At 37.1% G+C, this 26,663-nt stretch overlaps 1 long non-coding RNA gene across 2 annotated transcripts; it reads left to right on the forward strand.

Annotated features, from left to right (window-relative positions):
• Positions 1-391: 391 nt before the first annotated feature.
• On the forward strand, positions 392-19,925 carry LOC117426918 (uncharacterized). Of its 2 annotated transcripts, XR_009330512.1 has the most exons (5): positions 399-666; positions 3,110-4,638; positions 7,333-9,066; positions 18,874-19,063; positions 19,415-19,925. It is a non-coding gene; the product is annotated as an uncharacterized LOC117426918 (long non-coding RNA). The 2 variants fall into 2 exon arrangements; XR_009330511.1 differs by lacking the exons at positions 18,874-19,063; positions 19,415-19,925 and having other exon boundaries at positions 392-666; positions 7,333-14,639.
• Positions 19,926-26,663: the final 6,738 nt, after the last annotated feature.

The following is a 26,663-nucleotide window of genomic DNA, read 5'->3' on the forward strand; positions in this document are numbered from 1 at the left end:
GGCCGTCTTTGTGACAGGGTAAAATTAAAAAAAATATCCAGTAGAGTGTTCACCAGTAACCCCCACCCCCCCTCCTAAGTTTGTTAAAGATTTTCCACTCATTGTTTCATGGGGGGTAGAAATTTCCGGTGCACACTCGTAGTGGTCATTTTTTTTACTAGCATTGCTACTTTCCTCAGGCTTGCTTAGAGACAGCCCCAAAGATAACATATAGTGGTGCTTGATTAAACAAGTATCCGAGTGCAGAAACATTAAGAAACGCTGGTGAAGAACACAGCATATCACAGAAAACTAGCAAGATATAATATTATTAAAATTCAGAGGGCAGTCCTTTAAATACATGCATTTCCTGTCATGATGTAGGACAGGCAGGTGGTGCATGCGTACTCTATACTGTTCACTGACTGCTTCAGGCTCAGTCATTTATTGTCCTTTAGGGGGAGTGAGAAGAGGGTGATTATTTTATCATTTCAGAAAGGGGTGCGGATAAAGAGTGGGATTAGGGAGAGAGAGTGGGAGGAGCTTGGATTTCGTCCAGATATCTTTCTGATCTCTCTGTGGATAAGTATCAGAACCAGCCACGCATCAGCTAACAGTCTACTGCAGCATCCGAGGAGCAGGGCTTGGCGTGTCGACCATCCACATGGCCACAGCAATGGGATACAGGTACTGTTCTGCCATTGTTTATTAGCAGTATCTTTTGTATGTGCTCGTTTCTTCAAAAGGTACAGGGTATTGTGCTGGAGTACCATTTTCAGTCTTTGAAAGATTGAGTGAGAGATCTCGAATTTTGATCTTTGAATGTGTTTGAAAATCAGATCTAAGGCTGTTAGTGAGTGGGCGTCCTAGTGTTGGTAGAAATGAACACAAATATCTATGCTAACTGTGGATCTGAAAGGGTTTTAAATGTTAAATGTGGGTTTTATTTTTTGTGGGCTTTTTTTTACCAGCTGAAATACCCTGGATCCCTAGTTTAGTATTTGTCAGTTCTGATAATCATTCATTATTTGTATTTCTAAATACATGTTACATTATTTTCAGAAGGAGCCGTACATATATAGACAGCAATTATTTCAATAAACCCTTTTACTTGTGACTGAGGTCTTGCTATATAAAAAAAGAAGAGGATTGGCTTGGATTTTGGTTATTATTATTATTATTATTATTTATTTCTTAGCAGATGCCCTTATCCAGGGCGACTTACAGTTGTTACAAGTTATCACAATTGTAAGTCGCCCTGGATAAATATTGAATTCCTGTATTAATGAGAGGTGCTATTATAGTTTAAGGGAGAAAACAGAGCAGAGTCCTTCTCTTCTAATAGGAAGCACAGCGGGTAGTGGGGTATAGTGGAGATCGGTGTGTTTTAGGAGACAGGGCTGTTTTGTGGAACACTGGTATTGTTCAGGATCTGATGAGATTAAGCTTCAATGCAAATTGCAGCAGCATATGCCAGGGCGAATGTTCATTAGAGTGAAACGGACCCGAAGGATTTCACATTACAGCGATGCACTACAAGAAGAGGCGCAGCGCTCAGGGATTTGTTTTAAAGCTGTGCTTGCATAAACCCACAGATACTGCTGCACGGTTTGGCAGATTAATAATGCAAGAGTGCTGTGCTGCTAGCGTGAATCTAAGAAGGAATCAAGGAATCTACTCTTATGTTGGTGCACAATGTATTATTATTTTGTGTTTTTTAATTTAATTTCAGTTACCAATATTTTATAGCTTTACATTTATATTTATAGATAAAGCAATATTAGATGTATCACAGTGTTTTGTTGTATTGCACATTATTGTGAATATACAGATCATGTTTTTTTTTTTATATTTAATATATGTATTTATCAATATATTTTGTAATATTTTCCTCAATATATTGATATATTGTTTCATACCTTTATTACAATATATTTGGTAATCTCCATTAATTTTAGGATACTAACCCGAAATTCTTGTTCCCTCCCTTAAGGGGGGAATTGTATGTGCAGATTGTATGTACGAATCTGATCATATTAAAATACAGTATTGGGGATTTTAACACACTTATTTAACTGACAAGGTAAAGCTATTAGATTTGACGTGATCACTGCATTCATGGACTGTATTAGATAGATGATAACACATCAAACACTTTATTCATGCTCACCCTTAGTGAAAAGCATTAACGATTACAGGAACATTAATATTTAGAATATGAATTAGAAATAATATATTGTGTTGTATTGCGGTGGACTATATCCTGTACTAATTGTAATACCTCGCTAAAATATATTGTTTTATTTAGTTCAGAGAGCTGAGTTGTAGCCATAAAACATGATTACCAGGTCGGAGAAAGTGATCATTTTCAAAGAATCAAGAGTACAAATTTTAAGGAATCTTAAAAAGCAGCCTCAGACTTCATTTTTTCTTTGTTTTGCACTGTACCCTTCTTATGAGGTGTGCAGTCAAGCACAGTTACACAAATACTGAGTTTCATATTTTTTCACTTGTGTTCTGGAGCTCTCACCAGCACTCAGGAGCAGCTCTTCAGTTCTTGTTGTAGATACATGTAACATAGACTACTGTAGATAAGCCAATGTCTTTAGAGACGTAGGAGCGGATCAGCGCTTTGTGATGGTGGTCCACTATGAAAGGCGCTATATATATAAAATAAAGATTGATTGATTGATAGTGATCTGTCACTTGTGCAGCTACAGCTGAACTCACACAGACTTTTCAAAAAATAAAACACACTATTTTAGTAATTGAGATAACCATTCAGAATGATAACATCATACAGTGGATAAGGGGAGAGTAAAAACACATCAATGCAGCGTTTACCAGAGCTACAGTAGGTTGATTTGTAGCTATGTTGCTACATAACATGTTTCAAGCTGAGAGAAATCTTTCAAAAATGTTTCGTTAGAACAAGAGTAACAAATTCTTTCACACAACGTATTTTTTCAAATCAGGTCTTCAATGAACGGTGAAACTGAGAAGCAAAACCGAACTGAAATTCACACTGCTAACTAGTGGTCATATAATACACAATATAGGCAACATACATGAAGACATATTTTATTTAAACAGTATCAATAAAATATATATATATTTTTTTTCTTATCAGGAAATCCCACCCAAACGGTATGATCCATATCTGAATCACATTGTTTTCTTTGGTAAGGTAAGCATTCATTGAAAGCTCAAAATATCCTGATTGGGGAGCATTTACTGTTTACTGGATAGAGTTGTCTGCTGTAAAATGTAGTAAAGAGCCTTGCTTATTATTTTCTGTACTGTGCTATGCCTTTAAAATATCTCCAGTACAAGAAACCCACACCGTGTAACACTTTGCCACAGAAACTAGCTGTTAAAACAACCATTTTGTATATCTCTCTTTTCTATTTTTTAAATTGTTATATACAATGAGCTCATAATTGGACATTCTAAATTGGTAGAAACAAAAGGGAGTAAAATAAAATATGCAAATAAAACAAAATCGGAATACTTGACCCCTAACTGTATCTATTACTGTGCAATGAGCAAGCCCATATCTATCAATGACTCATACTAACGTTACTGCCCTTGAGTCCAGCCCTGCTGTGTATTGTCATACTGTGCTACCTGGAAATAGGGTTACTAGATTTTCAGAGGGAAAAACTGGGATGTTTTTATTTTCTTCAATTGACTGATGCCATAGCAACTCTGAAGCCATTAAAATAACTATACAATAACACAATTTATTAATTGTATGTTTCGAAGTATTCGGTGGCTACCTCTAATCAAGTTGAGAGTGCATTTCCCGCGCAGTAGCAACGTGATTAGAGGGAGCCACCGAACACTTATTACAAACATACAATAAACAATTCATTGTTTACTTTCTATTGTCATCTGACCAAAATAAATACAATAGCAGAACCGGGACAATTTAACAATTTTACTGTTTCTAATCAGGGCACAAAAATTTACTTCTGGTAACCCTACCTGTATAGGATACCAGTAGATTAATAACAATCTCCCCCAGTACAAAGAAAAAAAAAACACTGCTTTATTTACTAATAATTCATTTCTATTACGTAGGTATTATGTTTACAATGGCAACTAGATTTTAAAAATTGACTTTTGAAGATCTTAACATTTTCTAGTTTTGAAACAAAAAAAATAATGAAAACGAATGTCATCGTCATTTAAAGAATCCAAAAATAGTGTTTGACAATTTCATGAATATCACTTAATATCATAAAAACTGAAAAAGGAGTATTTTTTTACATTTCTTAACAACAGCATAGAAAGGTTTAAGGAGCTCTGTTTAGTTTATCAAAAACAGTATTCAAATATCTCATGAGTTTTAGGCCTCAACCTTTTTAAGACCACATAGGTCTCGTCCTCAGATTAAAGTTGGTTTGAGACCCAGTAATTTGACCCTGGATAAATACAGGCTTTTGTCCTTTAACTCCTGAAGGTAGTGCACCATTGAAATGTGTCCCGGCACTCATTAGATAAATAAATCAGGTGAGATTTTGTTCCACTTTCTGCTGCTCTGTTTTACTTTGTGCCTCTCCAGCTTTGTAATGGATCACCCAGTGCAGGAACACACCAAGGCTATTCTTCTTCCTGGACTCTTTACTGAATCTGTCACTGTCGAGCTGCACTGAGGTGAGCTAAGCAATACTCTATTGCCTTCAGGGGGAAATATTATTTTTAACACTAACTGGAATTCATTGGAAAAATTTTGTTCATATGTAGATTTAATTCCATTTCATGACATGGGTGATAAGTGTGGACTCAAACAAGATGAGGATTTTACCTACAAGAGAGGACCAAAAATGAAATATTTACTATGGAAGTTGTTCACTTTCAATGGAACTACAATAGAATGTATTTTCATTAATTAACTTGTCTATTACCACTTTCTTATTTTTGCCCTATATATCGAATCCTGCGGTATGTAGGCCCACTTTTGCAATTCTGCTCATTTTAAGATCATTGTCGTTACTTTGCATCCATTTTTTAATGTGATACACTTACCTCTCACAATGCTAAACAACATACTGAAAGCTGGCACTTGCATTCAAAAATGGATGCAAAGTCAGGAAAATGATCTTAGAATGAGCATAATTGTACATGTGTGCTTACATAGGATTCGATGCACATGGACACCCGTAGTGGTCATTTCTAGCTTGTCCTCATTATAGAAATTCCACCTTGCCCAAGCTTGAATGCACAAACAGTTTTGCTAAACCTGCTGTATGATACAAAAGCATAAACAAGTTAATCTTCAAAAATGGAGCAACAGATCTCAGATTCAAGTGTAAGGATGGACTGTCGGTTTCAGATGATGTTTTCCACTGCCTGCATTGTGCAGGGTTATCTAACATCCTCATACATGGAGTGTCTGAAGCCAGTAACTGAAGGCATCTCATTCTTTATTGTCCATGTACTTAGTTTATTAGCCCTTTCTTACTTACCGATATTTTAAAAATGTACAACATTGTGGGAATTTATCTGTGTTCATTACGTTTTGTTTTAAACAAAAGCGGGTGCAAATAATTATTTGCCCAGTTTTCTGGGTAAATATGGGGGCACGGGTGGAAATGCTACTAAGTTGCATCTATCCACTAATAATGCTAAATACTGTGACCATGTAAAACAGGTGACGTTAACCTGTATCAGTACTACAGTAACAGACAGTTACTCACATTAAACCTAATGTCATTCTTACATATATAAATCACTAAATGAATCTTCAAAACGCTCAGAAACCAAGTCAAGTAGATAAGTCAATAAGAAGTCAAGAAGACAAATGTTTCGTGCCTTAATCAGTGCACTGAAGGTGGCACAGGCTGAAACGTTTGAATGCTTAAATCAGTCGATTCACATGGTGGAGCCCAGCCAAGTGATTCTAGACAGTGGTATACAAGCTTACCCCCCACATACAGCCTACAAAGTCATTGTTCTCATCTTCTGTGTCTTGTGTTTTTTTCCCGAAGGGTCTTTAGCTGTATTTAAAATACTGTATTACAGCATTTAGCATTTAGTACATGAGTCAGAAAAGTATTCAATCAATTTTACATGTAGGAAGAAATTGGAAGTTTTTTTTTAATCGCTCATACCCCATACTCAGCTATGCTTTAGTAACCTCTAGCTTAAGTTAAGCCTGTCAGAAAATCAGATAAATATAATCCTCTTTCATGGCTGATTAAGTTCAATATATCTTGACTTGTGTTAAATCGGCCTAGAAAATGTGCATTATCGGATTGCTTCAGTGTAGATGCAATAGCGGATAATCTGCAGCGCTCGACACTATCAGGAATTTATTTTCAATATCGCCCATCTGTCTGCAATCCCTAGAGGACTTTTCACGTCCCGGATTTGCCTAGGGGCTTCACTCTTCACAGTCTTTGTCCAGCCGATAGCTCTTGAGCTATACAGTACATGGCATTCCGAGCTCCCCAATACTGCTCCATTGATTCAGAGTTGGAGTATCCCATTTAAGACTCTTCATGGGCTTGAAAAGACGGAGAGGGCAATCTTTGGTAGAAACAAGTACTGTCAAAATGCAGATTGGGAATGAACCGCCTTTCTCATTTCATTCATATCACGTGACAATGTGACTAGCCAGCCCCACATACTCTTTGCCTATATAAAATGTAGAGTAGATGGGGCTGGCAGAGTTGAAAGGTCACTTGATTTGAATGGAATGGGGAAGGCTGTTCAGTCCTGGCAGACAAGCTCAAGTCCAGTTAATGGCAGATTTAGAGAAAAATGATAAGTCAATATTGGAGAAAAATGACCCCAAACCACTCAGAATGGCTGCAAACACCATACAACACAATGGCAAGGGAAATCAACAAAATGAAAATGATTACATGATGTAACTTTCTTCAACAGTTTGTATATATGAGTATAATATTTTCGTTAGGGTTATTGAAAACTGTAGTGAGAGAAACTATCTGTGCAGGTTAATAAAATGAGAACAAAATGTAAAAATGAGGTGTAGGGTGGGTTACGGCAAACCAAAATATTTCTTATTACAGCCTTGTGGTACTATTCAGCAAATGGCAGCCTCATCCCATTGCAACAGAATGTTCTTCCTTTCCCCCTCATTTCAGATATATCACACTTCCACTGCAGTGCTGATACTGCCATTGGGAGATCATTTAGCACCTGAAATATCTTGGACTGCTGTACAGTCATTTTATTTTGCCAACAGCGCAAGATTTTACTGGCCCAAGAGTTAACACTGCCCTTTGAAACCAACCCAGACACAATTACAACAGAAAGAAAAATGCTGACTGAGAGCTGTTTCTCTTGCTTACAAGTCTTGTGGTTTTACTGTTTTGCTCCCAGGAGTGAGAGACGCCTAGCGGAAGTGAAAAGCCACAGTGTCCAGTTACACACCAATGGAGGGAGCTGTCATTCCCCTGTGGCCTAAAGAAGGAGCTTTCCGTGGTGCGCACTGGCTCTGGGTCGACACTGGTTGGCGGGGAGAAGGACCAGCAAGGATTTTGGTCTCATAAACCACTAACCAAATTCAAATGATAAGTTAAAATTCATTATATGAACACAAAAAACTTCACATGACAAATGGACCTTGACGGATATAGTTGTCAGACATGCTGGATCATTGTGCGTTATGAAGTTGATTAAAAAGCACGCTGACAAGCAGATGAAAGATGTCTGCCCTTTATCACTTTACCATCATCCTGCTGCTACTGTTTAATAGCTGTGGAAAATATGAATGATAGCCTGAATCCTGTAATGATGTTTTCCCAAATACTAACGATGTGCGCTGAAAGTCTGCGTCAGCTAAAGCAACAGTATTATCACCCTTGGTTCTTTAAACTACTGAATCATATAGCAGCTTTTGTTTTCCATGTCTTGACTATGAGGACAGCCATATTATATCAAGACAAAATCAATAAAATTATGTTTCACTGGAGAACCAAATAGGCAGTCTGTGAAAGTGCCAGCGCTGTAAGGCTTTCTTGTTCTGGTAATGATCATAGTAAATCTGTTTTTAAATGTACTGTAGATTCAAGAAACTCAATAAGAAAATGATTTTTTTTTTTGTGTGAAAGAAACAGGCTTACAAAAAATGTATGTATTATCCATGGAGGGCATGCTTAAATAGGAGATGAAATGCAGGTTCTTTGCCCCACAAAACCAATATTAAATTTACATTTCAAAGCACAATGAAACAAGCAGAGGATCAACGCAATATTTTCTATAATGGGTACATTGGCAACCATCAAACGTCTTAAATATTTAAAAAGGCCTTACATTTTATACATTAGGGACTCAACAGGGTGCTCTATGTTAGCATGCCATTTGCTATGGAAACAGTTGAACAGGACTTTGAAAGGAGGTATTGGGAAACCTTATTATTTTATTTAAACAGGAATTTGTTTGTTGCTTGCACTTTTATTTAAATTCACTGCACAGTTTTTTTAAACTTATTTTTACAATCTTTGCATGTTTCATATTAAATGCTACACGGTAATTGAAATTAATTAAGTAAGACTAACTACTAACTGCTGCTACTAATGCTAATACTAACAATGCAAACTAACAAATCTAACCTTTTTGTGTGTCTTCTTGGTATCTTAACTGTACTAACTTTCAGCCTCAAATAAGGGTATTTGACTTATAACTGTGTTAAGATTCTGATGGATATCCGAATATTCTTTAATTAATTGTACAATGCAACATATTGAAATATTAAAACATGGTAGCCTATCGAATGATCTAACTCCGCTCAGTAGAATGTCTTTTGGAGATTTCGGACATCATGGTATACAGATTAAAACCCAATTTTTGCCAATATTTTCACCAAAGGCAACAGGAATATTCGAATATTTATCCCAGCACGTACAATGCACCCGTTCCTACTAATAAAATGGTCACTTCTTTCCTGTCCTTCTCTTTTCAATTTTAACCCAGTTCTGCTTTTTCTTTTAAGCCTTGGTCTTGATCATGCATGAAGAGCTCCACTCCTCCGACAGGATGGGGTGCAATAACTAACATTTGTGAATAACCTGGTTACTAACAACTACTAACTGCAATTAACAGAAAATCTATAAAGTAAGTACGTTTTTATTTACCTGTACGAACTTTTAAATCCAGCCTACTCAGTTATTATAACTAACCATGTCTGTCTGTCTGTCTGTCTGTCCATGTCTGTCGTACCGATTTACTGTATCTGTTTGTCCGTGTAGCTATATATGTAGTCATATACATATTTATAGTTTACTACTGTACAGAATGTGTGTGTTGGGTATAGTGTCTGTTCCCAACCTAATAAACTAACAAAACCTAACATTGTACTAACCTTTTTATACAGTATTACTACTAACATAAAATGATTGATTTGTAACATAATGGATTTTATATGACTCACAGTAATTATTACTGTGAGCTTTTTTTCTCCTTTTATGGGAGTGTAATCACTTCTCAAACCTGCTGAAGAAATTAATATATATATATACACACATGCTAGCTAATATCAATAAACATATAATAATATTCAAGTGCTGTATAAAATATATTTCTTCAAAATGTTATTTTGGAAATACGTCATACAAACTTGATTGAAATTATATAAAAACACACCAGGATAGTTCCAAATAAATAATGACAAAAAATTACTTTTTTTTCCCGAGCTTATTATTCTTATTAGAAAACTGAATACAATGTATCAGTCAGAAAGTGACAAAAGCAATTTCAAATATCTATTAAAAACTTGCCAGCTGACACTAAACACACCATTGCTGTAACAGCCTCTGAACTTGGACCTATAATAAAAACACAGCTGTCTTAGTCTTCAAATAAAAACACACATTATACCATTATAATACTGTGAAAAAAAAAATCAAAACAGATGTTGTGATACCATTCTACTAATGGAATCCAATAGTTCATATACTATATAACGGGACATGTTTGACTCCCCAGTTAACAGTGTCACTTTCTGACAGCATTACTTGTATCAATACCACTCAATTCAGGATCAAATTGATCATGAAGCAATGCAGGATTTGGGAAAGTGGTCACAAGACTAATGGAAAGATCCCCTGTCCTGCTGAACCCAGCTGTTAGTTCTGAATGATAGTGCTTGGTCTGCTGCTTGTATTTGTATCCCACTTTGAGGACAGTGTGCATTTGGTGATTTCAAACTAACATAGAAAACTAATGCTGGTACTAACAGATGCTGTTACAAATACTAACTTCGCTGGGAGAATCAACTGCTAATGTTACTGCTGCTAAATGGTTTGATGCTTTTACTAACCGCTGTATGCATTAGTAACTAACATTAGAGCTCTATTCCTTGTCTTACAATAATAGTGTATGCTTCTGATGTATATTGTACTAACACTGTTACTAAATGTTGCAAATATACTAACCACTCTTACTAACAAAATAATAAAACAGTACTAACGCATTACAGTAGAAACTTATACTAACTGTACTAACTGCAAAATTACTAACGTTTCCAATTACTATCAATTAAATTATTTTCTGTGAACTTTTAAAAATATGCTACGAGTGTTTTTTCTTGCTAACACTTCTGCTTCAGAAACACTGACTAGCATGAATGTGTGGTGGTGGTGCTGGTACTAACCAAGGGAATTGAAGCATGTTTTTGTATGACTGACGTGTGACTAACACTGTGCATCTGTTTCTATCTGGATGGTACGGGTGGGCTAGCTTTTGAAAGTTCAGATGTAGGAAGATGTTAAAAACTAGGAACAGCTCAAAACAGAGGAGGATATTGACTCTGAGAAGGGTGACTACATTGTTGCATGTCTTTAAAATAGCAATCTTTAATGTACATTATATATAACCCAATGGAATTACAGCCTTTATTAACAAAGTCATGCAGTACATACACACACTTGACAATTGTTCCCTTATACCTAACTGTCTTAAACCTTTTATAAGATCATAGATCTGTGGGAGGTTATTTATATATTTATATATGTAAGGAAATAATACCTGGTACTATTCTTCAGAAATGTATTATAGTATACTGATATTTTTCATTGCGTACAATTTTATTTAAACAAATACTGTATGGAACTAGGGCTGGATATGACGTCTCTGACATTTTATATATAAAGTAAAACCTGGAGTCACCTTCAATATGAAGGTCCCCTGTATTCAGTATTAAGGCTACCATCTGCAGTCCCAAATCTATCAACCCTTTGGGAAATGAGCTGTCTAATTAGACCAATCATTCTGCAAACTACCAAGCTAAAAAAAAAAGCTGTTTGAAAATTTGCATTAAATTAAATTAAATTAAATTAAAATAAAATAAATAAGCTCAAGATAGTTCAACTATTAAATAAAGTGCTAACCAGTTCAATATATTGTCTATTCAAACAAATGGGATTTGAATTTCTGGCAATACATTCTATGTACCTGCAGTAGTAAGTCCACATTTTGTTGGCCCCTTGACTGGCCTTATATGAAAAGGCATTTACTACAGTTAGGAAATTTGACCTCAAACTGGAAATATAATGTCCCTACTGCCATCGCGTAGTGTTCTAATGCAGTCGGCTGCAGCTGATGAATTCCCAAAAGAGAGAAAAAAAAAATCCAGTATTTCTGAGTTGAAAAGCTAGCTGTTAGAAAACAGACAGCTTAAAGACTGAGCGACTGGAACCCCCATTGTGCAGAGGCACATTTAAAATGGCCTGTGAGTGCTCCTCAATCTATAAAGATGAAAAGCTAAATGCATGCTGTCAACTTTAGTTCTAGGAGAATGCAGCCGTTTCAGAGGACCCTATCTGTGTGCTTTTCATCTTACATTTCCTAATAGTTAACGTCTTACATGTTTAAAATCCTATTACAGCAGTTCTGTTTGATTCTACATTGTTGTTTCAGCTTAGATCGTTATTTTCCATGCTTACTAACTAACAGCAAAAACTGCTTCTGAAAAGACTCCTGTAGGCTTTTTGTGGGGAAGCACTTAAGTCCTGCACAGGCAGTGCACAACGCTTCACCTGTGAAATGGATCGCCACCTTTAGTCTTGGAGTCTTTGTCAAGCATTGTCAATAATGATCTAAGAAAAAACCAAAGAGAATCACACAGAACACTTAGGGAATACAGAGATAAGAAAATATATCAGGAATGTGTAGGTCTAACAAGCATTCGTTTTAGTTTTCTAACATGTCTGTTTCTGTTCTAACTATGAACTCCAGACTCTAAAACAATTATATTACTAAACCAGAAAAATATAACTTTAGCAAAGAGGGCTTTCAGTTTATGTTATTAAAACCTTGTTAAATGTACCAGAAATAGACATTCAAAAATGATATTTAATATGAACAAATGTATGCTTGAGAATAGTTTTCTCTAGATCTCTTAATAGCTTTTGGGGGATGCTTTTATAAACACTCCCCCTTCTTAATGTGTGTATTAACACTATCCATGTATTAAAATAACAGTGCTTTGTTTAATGAAAATGATACAATACGAATACTGAAGCTGTTACTGGAGGGTCGTGGGTTCAATCCCAGTTAGGGGACACTGCTGTTGTACCCTTGAGCAAGGTACTTTACCTAGATTGCTCCAGTAAAAACCCAACTGTATAAATGGGTAATTGTATATAAAAATAATGTGTAAAAAATTCTGTAATTGTATGTAAAAATAATGTGATATCTTGTAACAATTGTAAGTCGCCCTCGATAAGGGTGTTCACCCCAATGGGCATTGATTTTCCAGGGAATTCTGGTACTAATAGACTAACTTGACTACTAATCAATTAATATATATGTCTGGTTGTAATGCATATTGAATATTACTAACATAACAAGCTGCTTTGAACCTGCCTGATATGAAATTTCACACGCTTACAGTATGTGCTGTTATAACACATACCTGCTTTGATCTAACCTGCAGTAGTTAAAGTAAATAAGGGGACACTGGACTGACAGAATAAAAATGCATCTTCACTGCAATATTAATCCAACTAATACATAAGGATTTTTTACTAACTTAATGCTGTCTTTATGGGTATGAATACGGCTAATCATTTGGTCAGCAAAAGCAATGCTTTGCCCAGTTGTTCATTTCAAGACGCTCCCAGTTTCCTCATGTGCTCCCAGTTTCCTCACTGAACAACAGTTCAATGTCTTACCATATGCCAGGCTGAATAGATACGACTGCACTCACTGGGTGATAAGGGGCAACTCTTTTCTTTATACTTTATGTTTATAACTGGTTTCAGTCCAAGCTGCTCCAGTCTGTAATGTGAAAGACCTATCCATACACCTCCAAATTAAAAGGACGGCAACAAACCATTCTCCATCTTCCCAAAGGCTAGTCCATGGGACACTGTATTTCTTTGTTAGTAAAGGCAATAGTTATTATCAGCATGTAGTAAACAGGAAAGAAGCAGACGAAGGCATCAGCCGCAATGGTTGCATATCTGACTTCAATCAAATAATACACGCTGCTTTATCGCGCTATTCAATCAAAATCTTCCACATAAAAAATGTGGTCAAATTCAATTAACTTTTAATAAGAAATGCATTTTACAAAGTATAATTTTTTTTTAAATAGGAAACTATGTAGCAATAATATGACCTTCATAAAGGTGACATCGTATAACTATGTGCGTAACCCTTTGGGATCACTTTGAAAACCCACATAACATGCATATGAATATTTATAACATGTCTTAATATTTATTACAAACTAAAATGTACTGTAATTGAGAATTCAGCATTTCCAGTCTGTGTATGAGACCTGTCACCATTAACACCTTTACTGTTATTATTGAGGTCTCTTAAATAGAATGGTGTAGCACTGTAGTTGGCAAAAACGTTATGATTACTGTAATGTCATTTTGGCCTTTGTTATGAATGCTGCATAATGTCCTATTCAATTTAAGCAAGTATTTCACATGTATTGGTGTTACAACTGGTTTTAATCCTGTACTGAAATGTTGTGACATAAAAATATGTCAGGAAAATATAACCTACAGAACAATGCAATGTGTATGTTTATAGTTTCTGTTTTTAATTGTAATGTGCAGTTCATGTACATATTAAACAGGTTGGAATGAGTGTTTTATATAATTCTTTATTGCTGTTTCTGCTTGTTTACTAACTAATTCCCCCTTTTAACCACAAGTACTGCTTCTGAAAAGGCTCCTAAATGCTGGATTTTCCCAAATGTTGTTATTATCAGACAATCCGTCTGCTACCTACTGTTTGGTTGCAGGGAATAGCAGCTAGTGATTGGCTAGCTGCGGATTCCTAACCAGCATGTGGGCGTGTCCCGGCGGAGCGTCTTAGTGTCCAGCTAACACACCTCATGGCTACTGAAAAGCCACAGGACACAGACTGTCCACGTTACCTGAACAACAAATCTTAAAAGCCCAAATCCTCCGATCACCATGAGCTTTGTGAAGAGGAAGCCAAAACCTCCGATCACCGGGGTCAGAGTTTTAATTATTCAAAGAAAACGGAATTAGTTAAGGGATTTTAGGTCCCACAAGTGTAGTTTTGTTTTGCTCTGTGTTTTCTTTTGCCTTTTTGTTTTCTATGTCCTCCATGCGCTACGATTGCTGGTAGCGTCACATGTGTTTTTTTATTTTTCTTGTGTTTACTTGAAATAAATCCTGTGTGCCCTAGTGGAGTTGTCAATATCACCTCCATGTCTCTCCTCATCTGTCAGCAGAAAACCCACAGCCCCTATCAATATATATAGTCACATTGTCACATGATTTTAATCGAATGAGGGAGAATTTAGGATTCTCCAGTTACGCTCAACACCAGGTCAAGGCCGATTTAGAGAAAAGGATGTCTCAATATGGGAACAATAGAACCACCGAATGATTGCAAATAATAAAGGTGTTTTAAAAAAGAAGTGGCAATGGCATTTGAAGCTACAGTACTAACCCTTTAACTCATGAGCGAAATCAAGAAGGTATTTTCAAAGTCTGTTTTATGTATTAAATCAAGTTTGATATGCATGAGGGTACATTCTAGAGAAGCCAATAACACTCAAATCATCAAATACAAAATAAATCCTAACCAATACTTTAAGCACAACACAGAAACCAGGACCAGAGGAAACGGTTGGAAATGAAGTGGAGATAGACTTGGGACAGAGGGAGGGAGATATTCCTTCAGAGTGGTGAGGGCATGGAGTGTGGGATACTTAGTCATGTTAATACTGAATCACTTGGATACTTTAAGACCAAATTTGAAAACTTCAAAGCATTTACTCCAGTCTTCAAAGACCTCGTATTTTCTTTGAAAGATGAAAATTCAATCGTAAATATACAAAACTGAGAAACAGAAATTGATTGAGAGTACTTAAGAAACCTTTAAAAAAACATTTAGTCATAGTAAAGTCAATAAGCATTTCTCTCCTTAAATAGTAAACTCTTTGAAAATGTGGTCTAAAGTGCCTCAGTACTGTCCAAATACCTGATGGATGATAGAACTATCTAGATAAATGAGGCAATCGCATTGTCAACATCCTACACTCTACCTGACTTCTGTGGCTGAGGTCATATACGAAGGAATGTTCAATGTTACCTAATGGAGAAGCAACGAAGTGGAAGAAATTGAGTTTTCACTGTGCCTTTTTTCCTAACCTGTCAACATAAAAAACAGCTGCAATGTGCCAACTGCGATTCAATTATCTCCTTTTAAACTCAATTATATTAATCAATGGAAACTGGCGTACTAAAGATTACAACCGTTACTCATTTTGACAGGCAGTTACGTGTGTGTTCCTTTCCAATTTAACCCCTCATGCGGGCCATGCATTGCTTGTGCTGGTATTAGAAAGTCACACAGAGAGGCGTTTTGATGAATGGCATTACATTTTATATTGTTAATCATGGATGAAAGCATTGACCAAAATGTTTATTTCTCATATTTTCACTTCAGAATTTCCGATTGCGTGTTTAAAGTTACGGATGAATGACATTGTCTGCATCATTAAATCTAACGACATGTTTACTGAAACAGAGTTGTGTGTCATACATTACTGTGGTTATGGAATCTGACAAGTTAAGTCTAGTGGAGACATTGCTTGCTTAAAATGCATTAGTTTTCAGCAAAACATTTTCTGCAAATCAGAAGAAAGTGCTAAACCGCATAAGCCCTGGCTACATAAATATAAGATGACAGAATCATAAATAACAGTTTATTAACCACAGGTTCAGTTCAAGTTAAGATTATGAAAATAGTGACCTGACAGTGTTAGCATACATTTTTTTCCAAATTGCAAGATGCCGTTTTGCTCCGTTATGGTGTCATTATTTATTAACACATTTCTGTAAAACCTTCATTATTCATATAACTAACATGACTGCAACACCAATAAAGATGGGTTTCATTGGGTTCACAAATTAGATTTATGGCAAAATAGTTAAACAACAATATATTCATCACCCATATGTAACCAGACACAGACACAAGTACACAGATACATACATGAAGACACAGATCAAGTACTGGTTTGCATAGACAAACATATGCACAGATTTCCATTAGCTTTTTATAAAGGGGTTCTGCACGTCCTGCTCTGTGCTTGGGCAATGTGTCCCCTCCTACATCCTGCCTGGGTATTGATATTGTAACCATTAACCTGTCCCTCTGCAATTTCTGATGTAAGAAATACAACCTGAAAAAAAGAAGGTATTTCTTTCACGAAGTGTTACAGAGGGACATGTTAGTGGTTACACTCTGGTGTACCAGCTGTACTTGGAGATGTTTGAGAGCTCTTTTGAGGCCACTGGGCTGATTTAAAGATGTCAGGACTGAAACAGAAATGACATTTATCTAATAAGTGACATTATTATTATTATTATTATTTATTTCTTAGCAGACGCCCTTATCCAGGGCGACTTACAATTGTTACAACATATCACATTATTTCACATTATACAGATATCACATTATTTTTACATACCAGTTACCCATTTATACAGTTGGGTTTTTACTGGAGCAATCTAGGTGAAGTACCTTGCTCAAGGGTACAACAGCAGTGTCCCCCACTGGGGATTGAACCCACAACCCTCTGGTCAAGAGTCCAGAGCCCTAACCACTACTCCACACTGCTGCCCATAGCCTGCTGTGAAGCATGGAGTAAGGTTATACCACTGATTATGAAACTAATTAGATAAATATTCTATACCTAATGGCCTGCAATCATCTATCCTATGTATACCACTAGTATTATATATGCAAATTCATTTCATTTTGTTTATTCTGTCGATTAGAAAAGCGTACACATTTACTGTAACCAAGCAACCACCAAGGATTTCATTGATGTGCGGGAGTTGAAGAACATGTCACAGAAGGAGCCTCCAAATACGAAGGAGCAATGCTAAGACCTCCCATTGAAAGTTTACATCACACGCTATTTTCCTTTTTAGTGTAAACGGAAAACAAATAACAGAGCTAGCTGATCAGTGTTTATGACATGGTTCTCATTCTCGTTTATTAGATATGGTCAATCGACACAAGTGGTTTAGAAAGTGATTCTAAACAAGGAGAAAGCATTAGTTAAAATAACTGTGATATTTCACACCCCTACCAAGAGGCAGCATATGTACTGTAATTACATCACAAGTTAAGCCCCACTTCAGGTAGAAATAATTATTATACACAAAACGGAAAAGTACTAGAATTGCATATCAACCCATATTTAAAGCTGTAATTCAACAAATCAACGTCACATCAATGAATTATGACTCCCAACAAATGTTCTACTAAGTCTCAAGGTGTCTTTTAAACTTCAGGATATATGCCAACTGTGGCAGAGAGAGTGGTCCCTGTCACATGCTATGATGGTCCAGGCTGGTTGTCTTGAGTCCCACTGCAAATAACTACCAACAGGATACTGTCGCCTCAACAACCAGACAACAACCAACGTCTACGGGAGAAGCTGGATGCTCTCCTGCAGCCCATAAGTGGACATGCACCATCCTTTATTAAACAGGACACACCTTGAGATGTCCACTCCTATGCATGCCGAACATGTGTGCAAACATTCCTAGTATTCATCCCCTTTGTTCACACAAACCCTTCAGATCCTGGGGGCTGCTTTTGCACTCATGGATTTTTTCGCATTGCGGCTCCAGCTCAGTTCTTTGCCTATGCATATCTCACAAGTGACCACATTTAGTTATGGGGAAACATTTTTTTGTACTAATTATTGTCACTAATTGTTTATTGCAAATGTGGCGAGGTGCGGTACTGGTTTGCTTCAATTGGTGACAACGCCAGCTAACTTAACTGGAGGGTTAGCACCTCCCTTAACTTAATATAATTCCTTCACCCCAATGTTCCCCACTAAAGCCCCTACAAATAAATGAAAGCCCAGAGACTCAGAGTCAGGTGGTGCTCAAAAGAGCAATTAATCTATTTACAACACAATTATTAAAACACAGAATAAAAAGTATTGGCCTTACTTTATTCAACACAAGCGGCCCCCAATACAACAAATACTAAATGACAGTGCTGCAGTGTGCCAAGAAACAAATAAATAAAAATGGAATGTTGCTGAGGCGATATCCCTATCTACATTACAGGGATATTGCCATGTTGCTGCCGTGCGAGTCGGATTGATTGACTGCTATAAGGGGCAGTATCACCCAATCCGGCTCCAAACCGATAGTAAACGCAAGACAATAACTTACAACATTGATTTTGTGTTTATTGTTTTTACCTCTTTTGGTTTATGAGGGAGAAGCAGCACACTGTTTGGAGTGGCGGTTTTTGTTTTATTTGTATTACAGCACAGGGACTTAAATAGATAAATTGGCCACTACCTGACAGACTATCCACAGCTGAAATTCATCCAGCTATTAACAGCCTTTCCTACCCTATATAAACTGCTACTTCGGTACACCTTGGCAGAGAAACATGGGAAGCCACGGGAAGCCACGGGAAGCCACAGGAAGCCACAGGAAGCCACAGGAAGCCATTCGGGTGACCTTGGAACTGTTGCGGTGATCCAGGAACTGCAGAGAAGGTTTTGAACCTGGCCAAGAGCAGACAGGAGATGAAACGAAGGACCTGTGAATGGAGAACCGGAAAAATACACGAGGTATGGGAAGTACTTGTTTCTTTGGAAGTTTATCATGTTACAAACAATTTGTGGAAGTATTAGTGTTTCATTTATAAGCTTAATGCAGTTACATATGTTTTTGCTGTGCTAAAAACAGTGCTATGCCTGCTACACTTAAACAAGTGGTTTGTGGGGAAGTGTAATCTATCTGATTACATTAAGCACCTTACAGGAGGGCTATGGATATTGGAAATAAGTACTTTTTGGGAACGGGAGAACTGTTTTGTTTGGGGTCTTTTGAAAACATTGTATTAATGAAATAGGGACTGCATGTTCAGGGCTGCATATTAAAATCCCATTCTTTGTCCTCTTGGACAATTGTTTCCACAGGTACCTGGGCCGAGGGTTTTGTGGGGTACTTTGAGATGATTGTACAAGGGGACAAATTCAATGAGCGGTGTACCAGCCCCTCAGTTTTACCAGGTGCCTATGAGTCTTGGGGGACCAGCGGCTGACGGGAAGTGGGTCCGTTTCGACCCTGGATGATCTTCGAGACTGGGTTTCATGGAGGAGCGTGAGTGAGCATTTAGGACTGTCCTGGCCTTGGGAGCCTAATTGATTACTGTGCTGCTAACTAGTCATTCTTGTTTATATATGCAGTATCAGGTATACTATATGAATGATTACTGTGCTGCTAACTAGTCATTTGTGTGTGTGTGTGTGTGTGTGCGTATACTTACCTCTAACTGGAAGCTTGAATTATATGGTACATGTGACCCTGCAATTCGTGGAAAGAATTAATTGCATGCACATAGCATACTACCCTTATATAAGAGTTGACTTGTAGAGATGTCCATGTTTCATTCTCAGTAGCTACCTATCCAACTGTAAGAGTATGTGTGTAAATAATGGTGTAATAAAAGACTTTAGTTTTACTTGCCTGGTTTGTGGTCCTTGGGTTATCATGTAGGGATCGGGGTGAGTGGCATGGAATCTACAAGTCTCTGTGGAGAGAGATAAAAGCTGAAATTAAGAGCCAAGCTGTTTGGATTTTCCTTGTTGCCTCTCGAGTGGTTCAGTGTGTACTAGCACGTGACACATCTGCCCCTATGCATGTCCTTGTGGCACACTTTCACAGTGGAACCTATTTGGCAAACTAAGAATTGGCAACACGTACCTGTAGGCCCCACGGTAAATGTGAACATCATCTTGGTGATGCTACCAGGATACAGTACAGTAGATTTCTTAAATGAATTTGTTAAAAAACAAAAAGTATGAAAATAGCCCAATCCTGCCAGAGGATTGCACTGAATCACCCATTACTCTCAAAGCAGTGACCTTTACATTCTATATTCCTGTCTTTACTGTTTAATCATTATCTAAATGAGAGCGTACACTGTGTGCTAATTGGAGCAGGCTGACTTTAATCAGCCATGTGCCTGGAGCTTATAACACAGCAGCAGGACTGTGGCTTTGCAGACTGACTGAGAAGACAGGGGAAGCAATGTGCTGAAGAAATATAATAGATTGTAGTCAGGGTTTGGAGTTCTGTTGCTCCAGTGTTGATTTTTCATTTATTTTGGAAACAAACTAAAAAAAAACTTGTGAACTTTTTTTGGTTCACTTTGACATTTTTCCATCACAATTTTGCTTCCACAAACCAGACCTACTAAAAGAAACTGAAGTGCAATGACATGTACGTTTCGACTAAAGTCTTTGCCAGTGTCTTCAATGTGGTGCTGTGATGTTGAGAGTATGGTCTCTTTGTGATGTGTTGTGGAATACAGCAGGTAAAATAGAAAAGCAATTCTCGTGTTTCAATAGAAAGTAAGCACATAAGTACTGAACATAGGATTTCAGAGAAACTGAAACTTTGGCTTTTGCTTTGATCAGGTTTACATCCAGGATTTGGGTTTGCCTTTTGGGTTAGCAAATACAGGATGATAAGTCTTAAAAGGTCTAGCTACCGCACCTCGTCACATTTTCCTACTCTTTGTCTTCTTTATAACATATTCACCACTCCTCTTAACAATTGTTATGTTAACTTTTTTATTTACAGCACTTTAAAGTTAAATATTCTTCTTAAAAGAAACAAGTGGCTTGCAGGTCGATCATCAAAGGCTTTTAAAATCCTGTTCTGCATCCTTTTATATTCCCTTCGGCCCAGAACAAAAAAAGGAGGCAACTTTCACCATTAATTTAAGTCAATGTGACATTGCTTTTAAGTTTAAGAACCTAGTAGAAATAAATGAGGCACTTGTAGGAAAAGAAGCTCTCCGCATATGACTTCAGGGTCTGGCTGAAGCCACAACTCAAGATGACAACATGGTAATGCATATTTTCACACAACTGGTTTCAGAATAGTTATTAGTTTGAAGCAAGGTTAGAGTAATGGGTCCCATGAAACACACTTTTTATTTTAGTTTAACGGTATCCAAATGGACGTTTTCACACTGAAATGGCAATATAATATTCATGGCTATGCTATATACCCACCACTTTACATTGAGGCCATTTGTAATGCAAAACAAAAAGCGTGCTTTTGTACTTCAAGGGCATTTTCTTATTGAACAGAGGTCTGAAGCCATTTGCTCACTGGTTATCTATATGTAATGGTAATCATCACTTCATTTCAGATAAGGCCGAGAAGTCTGCTGCTGGCGAAAATAATTAATTTTGTTGGGGAAATGTAAGAACTGGCAGTCAAAATGACTGACAAATTAAGCTCCTGTCAGTAGCAAATGGGATGCAGAAGATAGAAAACTCAGCTGATATAGCCAGCTGACCGCCTTTGTGGGGGTTTACAAGCTTGCTTTGGAAAGAAAATCATTAGTCATTAAGTAACAGTCTGGCCTTCAAAACCGTTATCTTAAACTCCTCTGTCTGGTTGCCTAGGAAACCAGTTCAATCACTTGCATCTCCCTTCTTTATCTTACTGTGAACAGTCAGGTGCTACAAAGATATCTTGCATGTTGGAAGTTGAACATTAAAATGTGTATCTTTAATTGCCAACCGTCAATCAAAAACAACTACTGTACAAACTTGCAGATGACTCTCTAGTGTAAGGTCTATTTGTAAATTTTAACAAGACCCCCATCTGTAGCAAACTAATCAAACCGATCATTGATTGGGATTGTAGCTAGGGCTATTGTTCCTTACCTTTCATTAGCACTAAATCCACTGTCTGAAATTAAAAAATTACATGTTATCGTCTGTCTAAACATAATTAGAGCGTACAATTGTCAAGAAGGACCTATTTCATCCCAAGTTGGCTGACTCGAAATATGTATTGATAGTTCAACAAGTCTGTCAGTAACATACATCTCCCGTCATGGCTGTAAATTCAAAATGAGTTTGATGAAGTTGATGACCATGACACATGTCAACATGTCCTGAATATAGAGGAATAAGAAACAGCAATGAAGAGTTTAATGCAAACGGAATAAGTGATATTCAAGACTTCGATGTCAATAGGTAAGCCAATGAGGAATTGATTATATGTGTTGCCAGAAGTTCAGTATACAAATAAATTTGAATTCATATAATAATTCTTGTTTAAGAAAATCTATATTTTAGTGGTGTTCCGGTGCCTTTCTATTTAGGACTACCCCACTGGGTAACTGTTATATTTTTATACCTATACCAAGTTAAGCTCTTATTATTAGACAGCAGAGGTTCTTTCAAACAATCAGAATTCATGACGTCAGCCGTAGCCTTAGCATAGAAAGCTTTTACAGGGTTACTTTGTTTATTCTTTTTATCAGATGGTTGACCTACGTTAAAAAAAAAAACAATACAAAAAAAAAAAAAACACACACAGCTGAGACATCTTTTGTAATTCCATTGAACTGCAAAGTCAATTCACAATAGTGACATCCACCTACCTTAACCATTTAACAATACTCTTAAATTGATCTTTTTTCCTCTTTTCAATAAAAATGACAAAAAAGTAAATAAAGGTTGGTCATGAATAGAAAATATCTATAGCTGGATGTTTGTGCTTGTGTATGTATAATAAAGCAGCATATAATAGTTATAGGACTGCAGTTCTTTCAGCGAGAACTGTTGATTTATCTAGCTATTCACCTTGGTCTTCCATTGCCTTATATTGCAGGGACTGTTTGTACAGAATGATGATGGTTGAATTCTCTTCCCAAGGACATGTGTGGCTCAGTCTCCTGTTTTAATTCTGTACACAAGATACTTCTGCCAACGCTTATTGTCAATATTTTCAAGTCAATGTTTGCATTGACAGTCACTATAGAAACGCACACTGTTTAGTATTGCATGGTGACAACAATAGCTTTAAACTTCCATTAAAACAGCCCACTCGCTTTGTCAAAGAAGAATGCTTTAAGCTTTTAAATTCAAGCAAAGCCTTCTTAATGTAGCAGGGTTACAATTTCTTTCAACTTTATTTTGTATTTATAATTTAAGATGTGTCGTTTTCTTATTGCACTTTATTTTATACTCATATGTTTTTTTTAAAGCACGTGTGATTGTGTGTAAGGAAATCGCGTTGTAATTGATTAATTAGTCCAATTGTTTCATGCAGAATACTTTATAAAGCTTCATTAAGAAGAACGAGGGGCGGACGTTCAGGATAAGCAGTTTGTGTGAGTACGGATGCCGGGCTGGGAAGTAGGAGTGGTGGTAGGGTTTTCTTTTTTGAAGTTTATGAACTGTAGTGTATACTGGCGGTGGTGTGTCTCCTCATATAGCAATTGTAGCTCATGTGTTGCCGCTGCTGCTACATTCTTAGCCTGGCACTGACTCTGTCTGTAGTGAGAGGGGTAGGGGGAGATGTAGAATGACTCCTATGTGATAGTTTAGCCTGTAAAATGAAAATCCATTTCCTTTCTTTGATATCTGTGAGAATGGGATTATTTAGTCAATGGAATACGTGCCCGATGCTTGGTATCTGAACTCCATTGGAGGTGAGATTGAGGACTCACTAGGTTTTGTTTAGCTGGAGCACTGAGTTATATTTATTTGAATACATTTTGTTGACTGAGTCCTCAACCACATCTCTAATTCACCAATGTAATTAACTGTGGATCGTTTTATTCTGCTTAGGTGCCCTTCAGTGCTTTTATAACCTGTGATGCTGGCATGTTAACTGCGGTGTGTAGCTGATAACTAATATGCCTCTGTTTTTACGAAGCCCTGGAAAAAATGATCCATTTGATATATTTTCTAAATGTGAAACGCATATTTGATCTTTATAAGTAAACATTGACATTTTGCTTGTCCTCTACTTTCCTTGTGGTTCATGCATTGCTCCTGCCCAATAAAATAACCTGTGCTGTTAAACTAGGGCAACATTGAAAAACATTACATTTGAGTTGCTCTTTCTATAAGAGCTGGCGTAGTCGGATTACTGCACGTCATGGTGGTGGCTTAGCCTGAGCGTAGTGGCCCCCACAGTAGCCGTACACACCCCTATACTGGTTTGGCTTTGTTACCCCGCCAGTGTTACATTAAGAAGAAAAGCAGCTCAATTGTGACCTTTGAACCATCAAAGCTTTTATCAATGCATCTAGAATTAAAAGGACGCACAGGGGTGTAGTTTGGGATCATGTGGGTAAAGCAGTTCAGGGTCTAATCTTTAATCAGTTGGAAAGAATCAGAGACAATGTTGTTGGGTTAGCTTGTCTCTCTGTACAAGTCAAATAGGATGCCTGTCACATTCCCAATTCATTGTATTCAATCTTTCCTCAAGTAAAATATTAAAGGGCCAATTACATTAATATAATTACTGTCCCGTTCCCTTTTATTATAATACTCTGTGCAGGTGTCATATATTGAGTTACAGTTTTGAAAAGCTCAGCTCATTATCGAGGTCTCCAGAACTTCTAATTTATCTTGCACTTCCTCATTTCGGTTATTGGTGCTGATTACTATCTCCATGGCTACCAGTAGCCTCCCTTGTCCCTTACCAGTAGTGTCTCCCCTCAGTGTCATCACAATCATATTCTATCAGTTGTTCCTGTAGCTGATCTAACACAACAGACAGGGCAATAAATATGATTATATAATTGTTGATGGATAAATCAATGCATTCCTCAGTATTAATAAAACAAACCTGAAGTAAAAAATGCACAGGTTACATTTTCAAAGTGGCTTCAGTGAGGGGTCAAACACACTGTAAATCTTTAATGTTTTCCAGTTTTAAATGACCTACTTCTTGGAAAGAAGAAGAACACCATTGATTTTACAAATCTAGTATCAAACATCTAAGTCATGCTATTACAGAATATGTCTCTCACTCTCAAGTTGTTTGTTTCTCATTTTTGTACATCACTGTTCAATGTCCACCTCAAACACTGCAATAAATAAAATAAAAACTAATAAAAATAACTAACAAACTACAGCATTGCCTGCGATGACAACCTAGTAGATATTGAACCAATATTGTAACATGGTTTTAATACAGTAACAGCCTGTATCTTGTTGTACTGCAATATAATTTATACATGTACTATTGTGTCAAAATATGGAAATGTTCCAACTGTGGTATCATTCTACCAATAGTGTATTCTGTTGTAGCGGTGCTTGAGCGTCCATTGCCATTGCAGTGCCACTGAAGATCACTTGATAAGGGAGGTGGTATTTCATTACTTTGCTGCCCTCTTCTGACTTGAATTGGACACCACAATACGACCATGAAAAAAAAAAACTAAACAAAATTAAATCCAGGTACCTGTTTTGCCCGCTCAAGTGTGTGAAATTATTGATTCCAAGAAAATCCATGCCCGACCACCAAAACCACTGCATGTAAAGGTACACTTACATACCGACTAATGAGGTGCCTGCATATACTCCCAGAGTCTGAAACTCTTAACATGTGCTGCAGAATTCAAATTGTGTGTTTCCTGTGTGCTGGTCTGTAACTAGCTTGTTGCCTGCCTTTCGCTGGACCGCCTTTGTAAATGAGCTGCTTGCAACTTAAATAGTTTTTTAAGTCGCAAGCTTAAATCGTTGAGGTAAAAATAGTCGAATAGGTCAACTTGTCAGCACGTAACAAAACCGATTCATAAATCATGTATCTGATAATGTCTGGTGTTCTTTCGTTTGCTCTTTGTGCACTAGTGTTTTTTAACTGCTTAAAAACTATTATTGTTCTAAATGGTCACTTACTGTATATATTAATAGACCGCAACCACAACTGTACTCCCATCGCACACTTCTCAATTACGTCAATCATGTGACGTGAGATTAATCAACTACCAGTTTCTGAGGTCACTTTTGTATTTGACTAGTCGCCCGTCTGGTGCTTGCCGTTGTAAAATAACAGAACGACAGTCGTATGAACCGACAGACAGCCTCCACATTCCCAGAGAAGAAGACACATTTAAACTGTGTTAGCAGGTCCTTTAAGTACCAGAGCTGTATGATTAGTACAAGGAATACATGTTTTAATTGCTGTGCTGCTCGAGGCTGTGGGTCAATCCCTTCACGTCATGGAACAAATTTGGAGCCACCGCTGATGTGTGTTGCAGGCGATTTCCATTTTCATTTCAATCGGCTCACAAATCAATGGTGCATTTCACTCTGCTCAGAAAATAAGCTTGCCCTTTTCCTCATGCAATGTGACCTACAGAAATGGGTTTTACTAGGCAGAGTTTTCAATTTGGCC

Source organism: Acipenser ruthenus, chromosome 11, assembly GCF_902713425.1.
Source record: "Acipenser ruthenus chromosome 11, fAciRut3.2 maternal haplotype, whole genome shotgun sequence".
NCBI lineage: Eukaryota > Metazoa > Chordata > Actinopteri > Acipenseriformes > Acipenseridae > Acipenser > Acipenser ruthenus.